We start from the raw sequence: 6,942 nt of genomic DNA on the forward strand, positions 1-6,942 counted from the left end.
ATTGCAAGGAATTGGTAGCTCAGCCTTTTGTGGAGTGGATATTATATGTTGTCAGGCACTGAGCTAGGCCTTATGGTTGCAGAAATGAAAACGATGTGGTTCCATCATTCAAATCTCATAGACTAATGGAGTGTGTGTGCTTGCAGGGATTTTGAGGGCAACACCGTTTATTGAGCAATTTAAGTATTCTATTCCGCTCTGAAATGTCACCTTTGACATACATTAAAAAATATACTTGGGCTTCCCTGGTGGCGCAGCGGTGAAGAATCCGCCTGCCAATGCAGGGGACACGAGTTCGAGCCCTGGTCCAGGAAGATACCACATGCCACGGAGCAACTAAGCCTGTGCGCCACAACTACTGAGCCTGTGCTCTAGAGCCCGTGAGCCTCAGCTACTGAAGCCGGCACGCCTAGAGCCCATGCTCTGCAACAACAGAAGCCACCACAATGAGAAGCCCACGCACCGCAACAAAGAGTAGCCCCTGCTCACCACAACTAGAGAAAGCCTGCGCGCAGCAAGAAAGACCCAACTCAGCCAAAAATAAATAAATTTATTAAACATATATGTCTATATACTTAAGTCTGTTTCTGGACTTGCTGTTCAGTTGAATTGATATCTATGATTATCCCAGTGTCAATTCCACATTCTATATTATTATTTTACTTGGACTATTTTCTCTCTCGGTGAGCAGGGGCTACTCTTCATTGCGGTGTGCAGGCTTCTCATTGCAGTGGCTTCTCCTGTTGCCAGGAGCATGGGCTCTAGGCACGCGGGCTCAGTAGTTGTGGCGCATAGGCTCAGTAGCTCTGCGGCATGTGGGATCTTCCCAGGCCAGGATTCGAACCTGTGTGCCTTGCATTGGCAGGCGGATTCTTAACCACTGCGCCACCAGGGAAGCCCATCTGTCTTTTATTTTTAACAGCTTCATTTAGGTGTAATTTACATGCTGTATATTTCACTCATTTGCAGCATAAGGTTCAATGATTCTTGGTAAATTTACAAAGCTGTGTAACCATCACCACAATCTGATTTTAGAACATTTCCATCACCCCAAAAAGAAACTTTATGCTCATTCCCACCCCCAGCTCCAGGCAACCACTAATCTACTTTGTGTCTCTATAAATTTGTCTTTTCTGGACATTTCATATAAATGGAATCATACAATATGTCATCTTTTACATCTGGCTTTACTTTATCTGTTTCTTAATATGTAGTAAGCCTGACTTCTTTCATTATTCTTCAGTTTTAGGAAATTTCTCGGGCATTTCTCAGAGTAAAATGATTGCTCCAGAAGAAGTTGTTATCACACAGAATTAAACTATAGCCCCAGGACTTCCCTGGCTGTCCAGTGGTTAAGACTCCACGCTTCCACTGCAGGGGGCGCAGGTTCGATCCGTGGTCAGGGGACTAAGATCCCGCATACCTTGCTGCACGGCCAAAAAATAAAATAAAATAAAAGTTAAAAAGAATACAAATAGGGACTTCCCTGGTGGCACAGTGGTTAAGAATCCGCCTGCCAGTGCAGGGGACACGGGTTCGAGCCCTGATCCAGGAAGATCCCACATGCCGTGGAGCAACTAAGTCCGTGTGCCACAACTACTGAGCCCGTGAACCACAACTGCTGAAGCCCGCACACCTAGAACCTGTGCTCTGCAACAAAAGAAGTCACAGCAATGAGAAGTCTGCACACTGCAACAAAGAGTAGCCCCCGCTCACCACAACTAGAGAAAGCCTGTGAGCAGCAATGAAGACCCAACACAGCCAAAAATAAATAAACAAAATAAATAAATTTATTTTAAAAAGGATACAAATAAATAAACTATAGCCCCAGAATAATTACATACATCATAACCTTACAAGGTAACTGATTGAAGGTTCTCTTCGTGTATTAAGCCAGTTTGCTTCCTAAAAACAAAAGACATATATACACTCAGCTGCATGGAAATCATTCTTCCTTTCTGAACCTCAGTTGTTTGTTTGTAATCTGTATAATGGGGACTGTAACACTTGGAATCGTGAATATCCACTTGCTTTACCTCCACTCTCCCTCTGTAGGGCCACACCAGCCCCTGGTGTGGCCCTACAGAGGCCACACAAAAGCATGCGCAGAACAGGTACGTTAATTATGGCTACATTTTATTAAGCTCTCTCAGGTGCCAGATGCACTGAATTTTCACAATGACCAGGTGTGGCAAGTATTGTAATCATCCCACTTTATGTGTTCACTCAAGGTGGGCACATATTTATTGATGACCTACCTACTGTCAGTGAGCACTGGCCTGGCACAGGTAAGCTTGAAGCCAAAGAGACAATGGTCCCAGCACATGGTAGAGTGAAGAGACACACACTGCACAGCAGAAAACAAACAGTGAATGTGTAATACCAAGTTAAGAAGGCAGCCAAGCAGGACTGCAATGGAGAATAACAAGGAAAGCCTCTTTCAATCAAGTCTTCAGGGAAGGTTGGTCTAAGGAGAAAAATCTTGTCTCGGACTTAAAAAATAAAAAGGAGGGAATTCCCTAGCGGTCCGGTGGTTAGGGCTCAGTGCTTTCTCTCCCATGGGCCTGGGTTTGATCCCTGGTTGGGGAACCAAGATCCCGCAAGCCATGCGGCACTGCCAAATTAAAAAAAAAAAAAAGGAGCCAGCACCTTGCAGGGCTGGGAGAGAAACATTCCAGGCCAAGGAAAGTGAGGCTCAGAGAGGGACAGGAAGGGCACAAAGTCACACAAGGACTACAGAATAAGCCAAGATGTGAAACCCTAATGCCAGATGACAAACTCCCTCCATGACATTCTAGTAACCGTCGTTAACCCGGCTAAGTGTGGGGACTCACACACAGGAGGTCCGAAGAAAAATCAAGGCCTTGTTTGACCCTGAGTGGACGGATGGCTGCTCAAGGCTGGGGCTGAAGCTACAGCAATGCTTGTGAGTGCGGGGAGGATTTATCATCCTGGGCTCCCGGTTGGGGAAGGGGCGGGAGTTGTACCCCATTGTCCTTCCCTTCCTTCCCGCTCTCAGACTCCAGCTCTGACAAAGCTGTTTTAATAAGTTTATTAAGCCTTTGTCTTAATCCACCTTTGAGCAGGGGACTTTCCTGGTGGGGGAGGGATGGGGCCTGTGCTGGGTGGAAGCAAAGGCCGAGAGGCAGAAAGCGGGCAGGCCAAGAGGGAATCTTGAGGCCTGAAGGGATTGAACTGACTTCTCAAATGTCACCTCCTCCTAGAGGTCTTCCTTGTCTGTCCTAGATAAAATAGTTTTTCCCAGATGTACCCTTATCCTTCTCTGTTCCCTTCCCCTGCTTTATTTTTCTTCTAGTCTTTGACTTATAGTAGGCATTCTATTAGTATTTGTTGAATAAAATAGTTATTTGTGCTCTTCCATGTGAGAGGCATGGGGTTGGGCCTTTCATCACCACATCCTTCCCACCCCACCCTCCATCTCCCCAGTAGTAATGACCCTAGGCTTCTTCCAAGCCCTTTTTACCCTGTAATTACTTATATGTCAAGGCTCAGAGTGTAAATTCCAAGACAGCAGAACTGCTTGGTGGTGTCGGCTGCTCCTGAGCACTGTGTCTGACACGTAGGGAGTGTAGGATAATCATTTGCTGAATAAATGAATGAATGAGTGAATGAATGAATGAAGCCCTTACCTGGGCTGGTAAAGGCCTCCCAGGGCTGAGCTGGGAAGCCTGCCTATGTGACTTTGAGGTAATGCCTACTGCCCAGGACTCCATGGGATTTTCCTCTTCTGAGCGGCTCTTATTTCACTGATACTGCCTTTACCCTAAATAGTTCTGGGATTCCTCTTGAGTAAGTGTCTCTTAAACCTCAGAGCACAAAAGAATGACCAGGGAAATCCCAGAGCCCACCTTAGAGATAATGAATTAGCGGGGCTGTCCTGGGCTAAGGGAATCTAGCTGTTCACAATCCATTCTCCACTCTACGTCCAGGCATCTTCTTAAAATACATAAATCCAATCAAGTCACTCCCTTGCTGAAAACCCATCACTGGTTTCCTGGTGATCTAGTGATAAAGTCCAAGCTCCATGTCCCTCTAGCATCTTCATGGTCTGGCCCCTGTTCACATGCATCATCAAGGCACCAGGTTCTCTGTTGCTTTGGGGACTTCTTCGCAGAGTTCTTCCTTCTGCTTGGAAGACTCTCCCCCTCTTCCTACTCCTAGTTTTCATCTTCAGGTTGTCCTTGCCAGGCTGACTTCTTTTTCTTCAGACCTCAGCCTAGAAGCCCTCTCCTTCCTGAGGCCCGATCTGCAACTGCAGAGGGCCCTCTGCTGGCCACACATACCTGGCCATCACCGAGAGCTGAGGCACGGTTTTGTGACTGACTCTCTCTCGTGCAACTGTAAGCTTGTTGAGGGCGGGAACCATCATAGTTCCCAGAACCTATCACAATGCCTAGCTCATAATTGGTGTCAACCCGGGGGAAGACGGCACTGATTTAGATGGCCAGTCGTGTGTGTGTGTGTGTGTGTGTGTGTATGTGTGTGTGTGTGTGTGCGCGCTGAGAACCTACCCTGTAACTTAGGACTAATCTTTCCCATCCTTTAAGGCCCAGCCTTCCTTTGTGTGGTCTCTCTGATCCCTTATGGCTTGGTGGTAATAATATTATTAATAATTAAGAAGTACTGATAAATACTGATAACATACTATGTACTGCTTTTTGTGCTTGCTTTCCAAGTATTAACTCATTCAGTCCTGTTTCAACCCAGTGGGATAAGCCTAGCAACCTAATTTTATAAATAAGAAAATTGAAGCATGGAATGATTTAAAGAAAGGAGCATGGTCTTTGGAATCAGGCAATTCTGGGTTTTAGTCCAACCTCTACCTCACCAGCTATGCATGACCATGGGCAAGTCGCAAAGGTCTCTTAGCCTTCGTTCTTTCCCACATCTGTGAAATGTGAGTTGTAATAATACCTGACCTATCAGGATGTTGTGAGAATTCATGCAAAGTGCTTATAGCACACATTGAGAACTCATACTCTAGGAGGTGTTATTATTATATAATTGTTTTGTCCTTGGAGCATGGTAGAGACATTCAGAAGTTGAGTTGTTTTACTAAATAGAACTGAATGTTCCTGAAAGAATTGTCACCAGGGTTTTAAAATGGGGATGTCTTCTTTTTTGACTCTTTGTCTCCTTGAATGCATTTGAACATTCTCTGAACACACACTGACTGAACTTTTTTGCAGCAAGAAGTAGAGGTAGGAAGCAGGAGTCTTCCTGGAAATGCCCTGGTAGGCAGGGTGAGGCCTAGTTGAGATTTAAAAGGGGTTCTGTCCTCAGGAATTCCCTGGCGGTCCAGTGGTTAGGACTCCAGGTTTTCGCTGCTGAGGGCCCGGGTTTGATCCCTGGTTGGGGAACTAAGATTCCACAAGCGCATGGCAAAGCCAGAAAAAAAAGCGAGTGGGGCTCTGTCCTACGTATAAGGCTAGAAACTGTTCTTACTGATGGCTAGACATTCATTCAATTAGTCTTTACTGTGTGTCAGGCACAGTGCTGGGCTCTGGGGACATCTATGTTCCCCATGCTGGAGGAGCTGACCCACTGGGGAAAAGACAGGCAATACTACCTTGTTACTAAATTACAATTTTGAGGAGTGCTCCAGAGAAGAGAAACTCAGTCCCCTGAGAGCCAACAATAGGCTTGGGATCTGGTTTCGAAGTAAATAGGAGAGCAGGGAGGAGTGCTCCAGGCAGAGGGAAAGTACATGGAAGCCAGAGGTCAGGTGGAGGAGTTTGAATTGCTGTCATGGTAACAGGGAATGGCCAGAGTGTCTGAGGCTTCAGGATGGGAAAAAGAGGGCTGGAGAAGCACCACAGGGCCACTTGCTGCCCAACTGCACGTTCTTCTCCCCTTCCTCCTCTAGTGAGCCCTGCTCTCCCTTTCAGCCTCCTCCTTTCTGGCACATATGCCTGCTCAAAACTCTCCTACCCTGGAAATGTTTCCCCAGCTGTCCTGTCCACCCAAGGTATGATACTCTCTCCAGCACGCTAAGCATTTGTCTGTTCATTCATTCCCTCCTTTCTTTTCATAAATAAACCACATAAAACTTGAACCCTACAAAGAGAGGAAAACTTAAATTACCCAGAGGCATCTGTTATCCATATTTGTATCTATACCCCTAGGTTTTGTTAGAAACATATATTGTTATAAAAACAGGATACAATGTATATAAATTGCATTTTATAAAAACTTTAATATCCTGCAAACATTTTGCCACATTTAAATAGCAAATAACAACACTCTTAATGGCCACCTGAGATTCTATACCATGTACCATAATTACTCAACCAAAGGCTTACTATCCATTCTTTCTCAAATATTTAGTGAATACCTGTTGTGTGCCAAGACTTTGCTTGGAAATTTAGGCTGACTGGGCTTCCCTGGTGGCGCAGTGGTTGAGAGTCCGCCTGCAGATGCAGGGGACACGGGTTCGTGCCCCGGTCTGGGAAGATCCCACATGCCGCAGAACGGCTGGGCCTGTAAGCCATGGCCACGGAGCCTGCGCGTCCGGAGCCTGTGCTCCGCAACGGGAGACGCCACAACAGTGAGAGGCCCGCGTACCAAAAAAAAAAAGAAATTTAGGCTGACTGCAGGATCTTGTTATTATCATAGTAATACTATCGTAAATGAATAGTTGCTTAATATCCTTGGGTCTCAGTGTCTCTGTGAATCAGATCTTGATTCAGGAAAAATTCCCAGAAGTAGGATTTCTGGATTAAAGAGGAGGCACACCTTAAGGTCAAATTACCCTCCAGTTAAGTTTTACCAAGTTACACTCACACTTACTTTCTATGTTGAGCTTCCCAATACTATCCATTACTTTCTCTACTTCCTCCTTTCCCTCCTAAACCCTCTTCAGGCTGGCTTTTGTTCCCACTACTCTCGTGCAATTGTTTGGGACATTTAATACTATGGGCC

The sequence above is a fragment of the Grampus griseus genome (assembly GCF_964374135.1).
Source record: "Grampus griseus genome assembly, chromosome: 6".
NCBI lineage: Eukaryota > Metazoa > Chordata > Mammalia > Artiodactyla > Delphinidae > Grampus > Grampus griseus.